The sequence below is a fragment of the Mauremys mutica genome, chromosome 1 (genome assembly GCF_020497125.1).
Source record: "Mauremys mutica isolate MM-2020 ecotype Southern chromosome 1, ASM2049712v1, whole genome shotgun sequence".
Taxonomy (NCBI): Eukaryota; Metazoa; Chordata; order Testudines; family Geoemydidae; genus Mauremys; species Mauremys mutica.
In genome coordinates this window covers 338973399-338986600 of record NC_059072.1, presented here as the reverse complement: position 1 = coordinate 338986600, position 13202 = coordinate 338973399, and positions in this window count along the sequence as shown.

The window sequence follows — 13202 nt, the reverse complement described above, 5'->3', positions numbered from 1 at the left end:
CAGTGTTTCTCAAATTGGGGGTTCTGGGGGTTTCTCAAACAGGAGTTGCAGGATGGTCGCAAGGTTATTTTAGGGGGCTGTCCTTACTTCTGCACCGCCTTTAGAGTTGGGTGGTCGAAGAGCGGCAGCTGCTGACCAAGGATCCAGCTCTGAAGGCAGCAGAGCTGAAGTAAGGGTGGCAATACCACACCGTGCCATCCTTACTTCTGCGCTGCTGCTTGCAAAGGCTCTGCCTTCAGAGCTGGGCTCCCAGCTAGCAGCCACCACTCTCTAGCTGCCCAGCTCTCAAGGCAGCACCACTGCCAGCAGCAGCGGAGAAGTAAGGGTAGCAGTACCGCAACCCCCCACAACTCTTTTTTGGGTCAGGACCCCTACAATTACAACACCATGACATTTCAGATTTAAATAGCTGAAATCATGAAATTTTCTATTTTTGAAACCCCATGACTGTGAAATTGACCAAAATGGACCATGAATTTGGCAAGGCCCTACATATAGCATCTTCCATTCAAGGATCTCACTGGTCTTTAGAGACATTAATTAAGCCTCTTAACACCCTTATTTCATATCTGTGATGCTCATTTTACAAAGGAGGAAACTGAGGCACAGAGAGATGGCATGGTCTGGAACTGAAAAAGCCCAAAGAGGGTGGAGAAATCATTTTTTTCCCCTGGACTCGGGTGTGAGAGGGATCTGCCAATAGTTAAGTCTAAAGTGATGATGTATTCTGCCTTTCCCAGTCGGTCAAGCAGTTCATCAACCCATGGCATCGGGTTGGCATCAAACTTCAATACTGCATTGACCTTACAGATGTCAATGCAAAAGCGGGTGCTTCCATCGGATCAATAGGGATCAATAGGGCTCTCTCAGCTGGCCGAGGTGCAGTGAGCTGGCACTCTGGGCATGACGCACAGAAGTCTTCTGTAGACTCCTGGCCAAAAGAAGTGGGCTAAAATATGGGCTAGCATCTCTTCCCTTCCAAGGTGCCCAGCCACAGGTATGGCATGGGCAAGTCGCATAACTTCCTTCCGTTGTGGTCGGGGCAGCAGGAGCTGCAGCAGGAGTTGGACCTCTTCCATCAGTTGGTCTTTCTCTATGCAGTACAGACAGTCACCTTGAATCACAAAGCATGGGAACCATCCTTGATGGGGTTCTACAGTCTCCCCGTTCACCACCACCACCTGGATGTATGCCCAACTCAGGGTGTCGTCAGCCTGTTGCTCCTCCACAAAATCAGACAGGCAAGTCAGAATCTCCGATTCGGGTAATGTGGGGAGCTCCCCTCCTGGCTAGGAGGGGGCTGGGTTGGCCTGGGTTGATGCTGAGGACTGGAAAGTCCCTTCACCAAGGTCAGCACGCTCCCCTAGCCCTGTAAGGGTCATACCTTCAGGCCAGCCAGGGGTCGGAGGTAGGAGCCCTTGACCTCCAGATGGGGGTCCCACCAGTTCTGCTAACAATTCCCCAAAATAGTTCCAGTCCCTGCCTAAAATGACTGGGAAGGTCAGGGTCAGGACCAGACTGACCATCAGGGGCCCATCAAATCTCCCCACCATTAGAGTCACTTCCATGCAGGGGTAGGCCCTCACATCCCCACGCACGCACTGTAACGTGATGGTGCCCTGGGCTGGGCGGGGATTAGGCACCACTGTCCTTCGTACCAGGGTCTGGGCACACCCTGAGTCAACTATTCCTTTCACTTCTCTCTCATTTACCCACAGTGCAATGGACAGTTTTGCTGGGTCCCCAGGGTGTACTCATGCTCGCAGGGTCCAGATCTTCCCAAAGCTACATTCCATGTATGGACAGTCTCTGGATCAGTGTTCACAATGGCCACATGTGAAACACTGGTCCCAATCTTGGGTGGCACATAGGGTTTCCTGCTTGGGTAGCTGTGCAGTCTGGTCATGACAGGGCTCCCCAAGTTCTGGGCTTAACGATAATCAACATATTCATCAATGATCTGGAAGTAAATATAAAATCACTGCTGGTAAGACTTATGGTTGGCACAAAAATTGATGGAGTGATAAATAATGATGATGACAGCACAGTCAGATAGAGTGATCTGGGCCAGTTCAAACAAAATACATTTTAACATGGCCAAATGCAAAGCTACTCATCTAAGAACAAGGAATGTAGGCTGTAACTACAGAATGGGGGACTGTTTCCTGGAAAGCAGTGACTCTGAAAATTATTTAGGGTTCATAGTGGACAAGCAACTCAACATGAGCTCCCAGAGCAATGTTATGGCAAAAAGACCTAATGCAATCCTTGGATGTATAAACAAGAGTAGCAAGTAATAGTAAGGTGGTGATTTTTACCTCTGTTATAAAGCATTGGTGGAATATTGCATACAGTTCTGGTCTCCACATTTTTTAAAAGGCTGCTGAGAAATTGGAGAGAGTGAAAAAAGACCCACAAAATGATTTGAGGGCTGGAGAAAATGTCTTTAAGTCTCTCACTGTAAGAAATCAATCTGTTTATCTTATCAAAAAGAAGTTTGAGAGGTGACTTCATTACAGTAGTATCTTCATCTGGACTCGATGACCTTTCAAGGTCCCTTCCAGTTCTAGGAGATTGGTATATCTCCAATTATTACCTTTACCTTCATGGGAAGGAAATACCAAGTACGAAAAGAGTCTTGAATTTAGTGGAGAAAGGCATAACAAGAGCCAATGATTGGAAGTTGAAGCCCAACAAATTTGAATAAGAAATCAAGCACAATCTTTTAAGAATGAGATTAATCATTGCAACAAACTACCAGGCGTATGACTTCTATTTATAAAGCCTCTTCCACTGAGGAGAATTGGAAAGCACCTTAGAAACTATGGGTCAATGGTGTTGGACCTAGGGGAGCTGCCACACCCCCTGGCTTTGAAGTGGTAATAACAAACAACAAATACATGGTTTCCATCATCAGTACCCCCACTATAAAAATTGTTCCAGCACCCAGGAATGGTGTCCCTAGCCTCTGTTTGTCAGAGGGTGAGGATGGATGGCAGGAGAGGATCACTTGATCATTACCTGTTAGGTTCACTCCCTATGAGGCACCTGGAATTGGCCACTGTCGGTAGACAGGATACTGGGCTGGATGGATCTTTGGTCTGACCCAGTAGGGCCATTCTTATGTTCTTATGTTATGTTTTTATGTTCACCCCTGCTATGGGTCAGATTCTCTGGGCCACCTGAGCCACACTTGATGCAGGATCAGGGAGGGGAAAAAGTCATAAGCTACCCATATATTTCCTTGATCCTGGATGAGCCAGTCCAGTCCCCAGTGAAAATCAGAATGAAGGCTGCACTATTTTATACCAGTTGCACAGGGGCCCCTAGGAATTGTTCCAGCAGAGTAGTTCAGCTAGACACCTCAGTATCTGAATCACAGCCCTTTCTCCCTGGCATCCCCATCACATAATGGTGGGGGCAGCATAGAAGCCACTATGGCTACCCACACCATCAAAACAGTCTCTCACAATGGGCAATTCTCCTGCAGCCAGACCCACCAGGCTTAAGTTTGTTTGATGCCATGAGACCAATGCAAAGGGGATAGATAGCCGCTGTATCTGACCAGCTGAAAATTCATCCAGTGGTGGGGAGCTCTCAACTCATGTGAATCTGAAATAGGGCATGTGCTAGGGGCTCAGGTACAACAATATCAATGTTTTTTCCCATTTCTCATCTTCAGGACAGTCCCTTGGCACTGTTGCCAGCTGGCATAGGTCACTGCAGCCCCTAGCCTGCTCTAACCTATGCTTCATAGAGCAAAGAATGAGTGAGCTATAACCTGATGGCATAACCCCTTCTCCTGAGCGAAGCAGGTTTTGGCAAAAGAGAGAATCTGGCCAGCTGGATCTGAAAATTGGAGGTGCTGGTAAGGCAGGATTCTCTTTTTCCATTAAAGCAGGGATTCAGCCTCTTTATTTTGTCTGAAGAATACAGAATACTTTCCTCAAATGTACAGCACGCAATCTGTGAGTAAAGATGAACTTTTTTCAAGATTTTCAGGTAAGGCTGTTAATTGGTTTAGCATTATAACAAATTAAAAAATTGCTGCTTTAAAGAACCTTTTTTACTTTCAGTCTTAAGACTTTCCTGGGTAATTAATTACTGATTTCTGACAACTGAAAATCGACTTGCTTGTAGATTTCATCAGCACCTGAAGGAAAGGCTACTTTCTAACTTTATTGTTGTGTTAGTTTTTATGTATTGACAATCTCCATCATAATTTGTTTTTTTTTCCCCTTCATCACAATGTTGTTTGACAAATATTTTTGACAAGTTAATGACTGCTCCAGACTCAAAGCTTTCAGTTAAAAACAATAATTATGTTTCTAGTACTTATGTTTCCTCAGAACATCTTGAAAACACGAAAGAAGCATTGCATTCACCAGCTAGCAACTTTAAACGTGTGTCATTCGCCAGCCAGTAACAATGTCTTTGACAAAAGCAGCATCTTTCTGAAAGGGCACAGCTGGCTCAGGACCACTTCCCCAGAGTTACAGCTGCTTTGCATCACCAGAGTAGAAGAAGCAGCTGGACTATACCAGGGAATCTGACCCCACATTTTTAGTATTCCAAGCAATGGTGGCATAATTCACTGGTGTGTATGTATTACAAGCCCTCTTCTGGGCCCAATCCACAGAGGCTATAGCAGGGGTTCTCAAACTGGAAGTCAGAACCCCTCAGAGGGTCATGAGGTCATTACAAGGGGGGTCGCGAGCTGTCAACCTCCACCCCAAACCCAGCTTGCCTCCAGCATTTATAATGGTGTTAAATATATTAAACAGTGTGTTTAACTTATTAGGGGGGTTGCACTCAGAGGCTTGCGATGTGAAAGGGGTCTCCAGTAAAAAAGTTTGAGACCCACTGGTCTAGGGCCCAAGTTACAGAGCAAGTTAGAGAGCACTGGTAGCTCATGCTTAGCTCTGAAGGTCCCAGCTAGTTCCAGTTCTGTTGGCCAAGATGGAGGCTGTCACAATGGCACTTGTTAGAATGCTAACTGTGCTCACAGCTCGAAGAAAGGTTTTATCTGATACTAGGCCTATTCGAATGTGATCTTTCTATTTAACATATAGAAATTGGGAGAATTAAATGCAAATTCATTCCCACGCCAAGGTTCTCATACATGTTGAGACCCTACCACTTATCTTAACAATAAGACCCTTTCACTTGTTTCTGGAGAGGTTCACACCATCCGACGCATGGCTGGTGATGACCCCTTTCCTCCACTCCCATCTACCTAATTGTTACCACTTCTCCTCCTGCAACAACTGTACTAACACCGTGTTAGATATGGGCTTCTTGCCATGTTGTGCTGATACTGAAATGTATACCTCCATATAGAAGATTCAGATGCCAAGCTCTCCCTTTAAATAAAAGGTTATACTACCCAATGAACTGGGGTGACTTTTCCTTATTGCTGACATTCAGACAGCATGCTGGGCAAAGAGTAAGCCTTCTGGAATGACACACTGCATGACTTTTCCCCTTCCCCTAGGTGTGTTTTTTTTGTCTTTTTTTGTGTGTATGTGTGTGCAACCAGTTGTTTGATATTTTACAGCTTTCTAAAGGAAAAAACGTTCCATCCTTTTTTAATTTAGCTCAGTGTACAGAAGTATCACCATCTGAGAAGTGACCTGGTTTCTTCTTCTGCTACTAAAGGTATGCAGTCTTTTGCCTTTGTTTGAAAGCCCAGCAGCAGTTCCAGCTGCAAGAAACTCACACAACTGGACTTTTTGGGACAACTTTCCAATTTTGAAATCATTACAACAATTTTTTTACTTCACTTTCTTTGTCTCTAGCACCCAACACAAACCAAGTAGAAATTCAAGCTGACATTTTTTCAGCTGCTTCTTTCTGGTTCTGGTTGAAAACAAACAACTAGTTATTTTGGCTCTCAGTATATCTGGAAATATTTAACTGAAAGATTTAAAATCACAGGAAACTGCCCTGTGGGAAAGTGTATGCCTATGAATCTTTCAGTATCTTCGCCATACTCATCGATATAAAGGCCTTAACTCAGGCATCCTTGTTCCTTTCATAGAATCATAGAAGATTAGGGTTGGAAGAGACCTCAGGAGGTGTCTAGTCCAGCCCCCTGCTCAAAGCAGGACCAACACCAACTAAATCATCCCAGCCAGGGCTTTGGCAAGCCAGGCCTTAAAAACCTCTAAGGATGGAGATTCCCTAGGTAACCCATTCCAGTGCTTCACTACCCTCCTAGTGAAATAGTGTTTTCTAATATCAAACCTAGACCTCCTCCACTGCAACTTGAGACCATTGCTCCTTGTTCTGTCATCTGCCACCACTGAGAACAGACTAGCTCTATCCTCTTTGGAACCCCCCTTCAGGTAGTTGAAGGCTGCTATCAAATCCCCCCCTCACTCTTCTTTTCTGCAGACTAAACAAGCCCATTTCCCTCAGCCTCTCCTCGTAACTCATGTGCCCCAGACCCCTAATCATTTTTGTTGCCCTCTGCTGGACTCTCTCCAATTTGTCCACATCCTTTCTGTAGTGGGGGGCCCAAAACTGGACGCAATACTCCACCTGTGGCCTCACCAGTGCCAAATAAGGGGAATAATCACTTCCCTTCATCTTCTGACAATGCTCCTACTAATGCAGCCCAATATGCCGTTAGCCTTCTTGGCAACAAGGGCACACTGCTGACTAATATCCAGCTTCTCATCCACTGTAATCCCCAGGTCCTTTTCTGCAGAACTGCCACTTAGCCAGTCGGTCCCCAGCCTGTAGCGGTGGATGGTATTCTTCCATCCTAAGTGCAAGACTCTGCACTTGTCCTTGTTGAACCTCATCAGATTTCTTTTGGACTAATCCTCCAATTTGTCTAGGTCACTCTGGATCCTATCCCTACCCTCCAGCATATCTACCTCTCCCCCCAGCTTAGTGTCATTCGCGAACTTACTGAAGGTGCAATCCATCCCATCATCCAGATCATTAATACATTTCATCATTTCAGCCCACTACCTGCAAACTTGCTTGCAATGGGGTGTGTCAGATGAGTGATCCCTGCTCTCCTGACTGCCCCCAGTGAAGAATGTGACTAGGGTCCCACATCCTTAAAGATATTTATGCACCTAATTCCCATTGAGGATCTGGGCGTAAATGTTTTTTCTCGATCAGGGCCTTAGTTTCCACTGGGAGACCAGTGGACTCAGGTACCAATAGATTCAAGAATCACTAGGCCAAAAGGCTTGATGCTTTTCACTAAAACCTAGTTTTCAACCAGAACCAGAAAGAAGCAGCTGAAAAAATGTCAGCTTGAATTTCTACTTGGTTTGTGCTGGGTGTACAAAAAATTAGTCCTTCATTCTAAATGTCTTCAGTGATGGATTAAGTATTTTCCTTTCACCACTCGAGTACTTTCTTACACACTCTATTTCTGACATTCTTTACCTTCTTAACATGAATTTAATGTAGAGTATCTTTCCATTGCTCTGCTGATGTTTTCATCATTTAATTGAGGCAGGTTGCACTCCAAAAAGAATGTGCTGATGGGTAGGTCAGTGCACTTTGTATTTTTCCGGATCGTACCTATAATATAATATCAAGATACTTAACATCTGTAAACACACCCATGCAAAAAATTAAAAATAATGGCTGCAATAAGAGGCATGGCTCTCATTAATATGCCCCAATTAAGTCTGGTGAGAAAATCTCAAGTACATAGGGTGAGGATTAGCAAAGGAATAGAATAAAGGAAACATTTTCTTGTGTTTAGACGTGACAGAGCTGTACAGGCTAAGGCCATTTCAGCTCACAGCAAATGAGCTTCTCATATCTTGTAATGCAGTAGGTGAAAGGAAGAGTTTTTGCTAGCAGATTAACGAGAGATAGTGGAGGTGAACTGCAGATTCAGCCATCAATGTGTTTCAGCCAGACAGGCAATCTGCAGGACCCTGGGTATAAGCAGGCATGCACCACTAAACTCAATGACATAAATTTTTTAATATCCTGTGTGTGACATTTCTTGTGGCAACTAGCAAGTAGTTTAATTCTTCAGGAGGCTTTTTATTAACCCACTGCTAAGTCTCTCTATTTAACAGCATCCCCTGTGCTAGTGGTCATATTGTACGTATAAAAGACATGTCTATTAGGAAGATTAGGAGTCTACTGATGTTGGGGTAGAGTGGGGGAAGAAACAAATTGGTCAATGTGTCTACAAGTGTCAGATTGCTAAGGGAAGCCCTGTGCGCACACACACCATAACCACACCATCTCTTTGGACTGGGTAAATTCTATGGCCTGTGTTAAACAGTCAGACTGGATGACCATAAGTGGCTTAAAATCTGGCCTTAAAATATATGGAAGTATGTAATGTTTAAAAACTGTAGATTAATGGAATCATCTGATGTCTGGATACGATGAATGATGGATCAAGGTAAGACAACAGGGCTTTGGTGGGGGTGGGGGGGCATAATCCTTAACAGAGACTCGGGCATTGTTTAATAGTGTTTCATCATACCCTCTGAATTTGGCTCTGTTCCTTCCACATACAAATTACTGATCACAAGGTACGTTGTTCATTATTTCTCTTGGGTAGTGCCTCGGTCCCCCAGTCAAAGAGCAGGACCGATTCATGCTAGGTGCTGTACATATATATAACAAAAAGATGGCCCCACCCCAAAAAGCTTACAATATCCGTAGAACAATCTATGTTCCACCATTAGCAACCCGGGACTCGAATGCAGTGTCTGAAAACCATCTACTTCTTTATGGTTGTCCAATAGGGTTCTATTAACAGCAAAGAAAGCCTTTTTGTCACTGTTAATTTGCAGCTCTGTTGAACCTAGTTGTAGCACTTCCAGAGAGCGACCACCCTGGAGAGAGGCTTGCATATACTGGTTCAAACAGAAATCTCCAGGAACCAACAGACAAGGAAAGGATATTTGGTTAAATAGCCTGAGTTAAAAACTGAGTCAGGGTGTTCTTTCTGATCTACCAAATGGACAGAACCTCTGGTCTGGGGGTGGAGCACCCAAATCCTTAAGGAAGGGTTGGAAGGTTTTTGACCTACTGAGACCCAGAAAATGTAGGTGTTGGTTCAGAGCTGAAGCTGTGATGAAATTGTGATCACAGGAAAAACCCCTATGCAGAGTTTGAAGGACTAATCACCGCCCAGAGCCCTTGTTGGAATGAAAGGATGATCTCTAGTAAACTTATCAGCATGTGTTTTGGTTCTTTTTTTGTTTGTTTTCGAATATTTTTTTTTCTGTAATGCTTTCACCTTAAGGATAAATGTGCATGCTTAGAAAGGGCTGTGTAGTAATTTAATTGTGGCAGTTACACTGTGTACTGTCTCTGAGGAGAGAAGTGAAGCAGGACTGTTTAGGCAGTCTGTCTTTTTTCCAGGGAGGTTGCAGTATAGTCAGGGAACTGTTCAGCCTGGTAATATTCCAGTCAGAAGGCAGAGAGATGCATGTCTCCACCAAAGAGAGGCAACAGCTGGGGATCTGGAAGCCTAGAATGGGTGCCCTTGCTGGATCACAGAGGGGGAATACAGGTGCAGTTGCCCTGAACTGTGACAGACTATTACATCAAATGCTTATACCTTCCACAAAGCAAACAGAGACTGGAAATTGTTCACTGTTCACAGTTTTGAAATGTAATGTAGCCTTTCTGCAAACATTGCCAGATTGCCTGATTTTTTTACTCTGTTTACATCTCTTTCAGATACTCCTTTCCCTTGATAGGACACAGGTTTTGCTGCTTCTGGAGTTACATTTTAGTCTCTTTTGAACAATGTTGCTGTGAAAGGATATGACTGTGAGTTATCACTTTCAGTTTTAATTATGGCTTTCCCCCCTTCCCGGAGGGATAATTTCTTATGATGCAGAATTTAAAAAATATAGTGTTGACAATGATTCCAGATGCCAAATGGTACAAAACAGTAACTGCCAAATAGAAAATATGGTTTTTTTCCAGATAGGTTTTAGACCTGGAATAAGTCTTATTTAAGTAATATGCTTGGAGCCATTCACCTTATGCAGGGATCCTATCAGATCTTACACACCTGGATGAAGGTATATGTGGATGAAAAACCTCTGAGGAATACTAGGAGCTGCAGGAAGTTGTGGTGTTGATTCCACAAGTGTCCCTTTTTCTATGTCAGTACTGGACCAACATCTCAGGGTGGTGTTGGTGCACTCTGTGCTGGTGGGGTTTCTGTCTTTCAGCAGGAGATGTACAATTCAGATGCTAACCACGGTGAATCAGAAAAGATTCTGTGACACTTGTTGAGGGTTTAAGGGCCCCAGTCCCTGTGTTCTGGTCAAATCCCAGCTGGGATAATTACATTCGGAGTCCCCACATTCCTTATGCACTTTCCACTGGATATGCCATTTGTCACCTCCTGTCTTAAACTGCAGTGTCCTATTGCTGTGAGCTATTAATAGCAGTGGGCTGTTGAACAGATGCTGAATTTCACTTCAGAGGTGGCTCCGTATCAGTAGTGAGTGGGGTGATCCCTATCTATATTCTGTACATTTTTACATCTAGATGGCCATTAGCCACCATTTTATTAAATGGCATAAAAAGACATTATGGATATACACTTTAATGCTTCAGTGCATAAGCCAATCACTAATTGTCTGGAGTCAGCAAGATAAAACTTTCTCCGTCAGCAGGTTATTCCATCATTGTCTATTACAGGGCTTCTTGCACCTTCCTGTGAAACACATTGTCAGAGACAAGATGCTAGATTAGAAGGACTATTAGTCAGATCCACTCTGGCAATTCTCATTTTCCTACTGCCTGAATACCCTTTCAGCAATATGTAGAATACAGCTTGTTGCACTTTATAAAATGATCTCTCTCCTTTGTAGATCCATTTTATATCCAGGGTATTTCCCACGAAACTGATAATTCCTAAAACAACTGCATGTACCTCCTGCTATCTACTTGTCATCTTTCCCTGGGAGATTCCTCTGCTGTGCACAGCTTGTCTGTAAATCTTCAGGCTTCCTCCTTTCATTTAGTCTTCAACTTCTCTTTGCTCTCTACTGACCATTTCTTAGGGTACGTCTACAGAACGAAATTAATTCAAAGTTATTTTATTTGAATTTCCAGAATCGAGTTCATACATTCGATGTTATGTGTCCCCACTAAAGAGCGTGAATTCAGCAGAGTGCGTCCACAGTACCGAGGCTAGCATCGAATGGCAGAGCGTTGCACTGTGGTAGCTATCCCACAGTTCCCACAGTCTCTGCCGCCCACTGGAATTGTGGGTTAAGCTCCCAGTTCATGATGGGGCAAAAACATTCTCGCAGGTTTTTCTAGATGTGTGCCATCACTCGCTCCTCCCTCCGTGAAAGCTATGGCAGACGCCATGCTGCCAGCAGATGGTGCAGCATGGTGTACCGCCTTTCTCCTGGTATGTTGAATCCACTTCGAATGTTCTCTCCTCTTTCTATCTACTCTTTCATCTAACCATTTCCCCCCGTTTCTCGGCCACACAGCTTCCACCGCTTTCTCCTGATTGTCTGTCCTGGGCTCCAGTGGAAGCTACAGAAGGCAACAATTCCCCACCGTTTCTCGGCCATCATGAACAGAGCCGCACAGCTTCTGCCGCAAACTCTGCTCTTGCCGCTTTTTCCATGTTGTCAGTCCTGGGCTCCCATTGAAGCTACAGAAGCCAACAATTCCCTGCTGTTTCTCAGCCATCGTGAACAGAGCCGCACAGACAATCTGGAGAAAACGGCAGAAGCTGTCCTGGGCTCCCCTGGAAGCTACAGAAGACAATCATTTACCCCCTTTTATCGGCCATCTTGAACTGAACAGCTCATTTTGCGCCCTTTTTCAAGGATTACCCGTGCAGGCGCCATTGCGCGGCAAACATGGAGCCCGCTCAGATATCTGCTGCAGTTTTGACCATTGTAAATACCTTGTGCATTATCCAGCAGTATGTTCAGTACCTGCAAAACTGGGCGAGGAAGTGATGACAGTGCGATTACTATACTGATGAGGACATGGACACAGACATTCTTAGATGCATGGCATGTGACGATTGGGAGATCATGGTGGCATTGGGCCAGGTTCATGCCGTAGAACGCCGATTCTGGGCCTGGGAAACAAGCACAGACTGGTGGAACCACATAGTGTTGCAGGTCTGGGATGATTCCCAGTGGCTGAGAAACTTTCATATGCATAGGGACACTTTCATGGAACTTTGTGACTTGCTGTCCCCTGCTCTGAAGCGCAAAGACACCAAAATGAGAGCAGCCCTCACAGTTGAGAAGCGAGTGGCCATAGCACTGTGGAAGCTTGCAACACCCAACAGCTACTGGTCAGTCGGGAATCAGTTTGGAGTGGGCAAATCTACTGTCGGGGCTGCTGTGCTGCAAGTAGCCAACGCAATCATAGACCAGCTGCTATCAAGGGTAGTGACTTTGGGAAATGTGCAGACCACTGTGGATAGCTTTAATGTGCTGGGGTTCCCTAACTATGGTAGGTCAATAGATGGAACTCATATCCCCATCTTGGCCCCGGCACACTGTGGTGGCCAGTACATAAACCGCAAGGGGTACTGCTGCAAGCACTGGTGGATCACAAGGGAACATAACATAAGAACATAAGAAAGGCCGTACCGGGTCAGACCAAAGGTCCATCTAGCCCAGTATCTGTCTACCGACAGTGGCCAATGCCAGGTGCCCCTGAGGGAGTGAACCTAACAGGCAATGATCAAGTGATCTCTCTCCTGCCATCCATCTCCATCCTCTGACGAACAGAGGCTAGGGACACCATTCTTACCCATCCTGGCTAATAGCCATTTATGGACTTAGCCACCATGAATTTATCCAGTCCCCTTTTAAACATTGTTATAGTCCTAGCCTTCACAACCTCCTCAGGTAAGGAGTTCCACAAGTTGACTGTGCGCTGCGTGAAGAAGAACTTCCTTTTATTTGTTTTAAACCTGCTGCCTATTAATTTCATTTGGTGACCCCTAGTTCTTGTATTATGGGAATAAGTAAATAACTTTTCCTTATCCACTTTCTCAACATCACTCATGATTTTATATACCTCTATCATGTCCCCCCTTAGTCTCCTCTTTTCCAAACTGAAGAGTCCTAGCCTCTTTAATCTTTCCTCATATGGGACCCTCTCTAAACCCCTAATCATTTTAGTTGCTCTTTTCTAAACCTTTTCTAGTGCTAGAATATCTTTTTTGAGGTGAGGAGACCACATCTGTA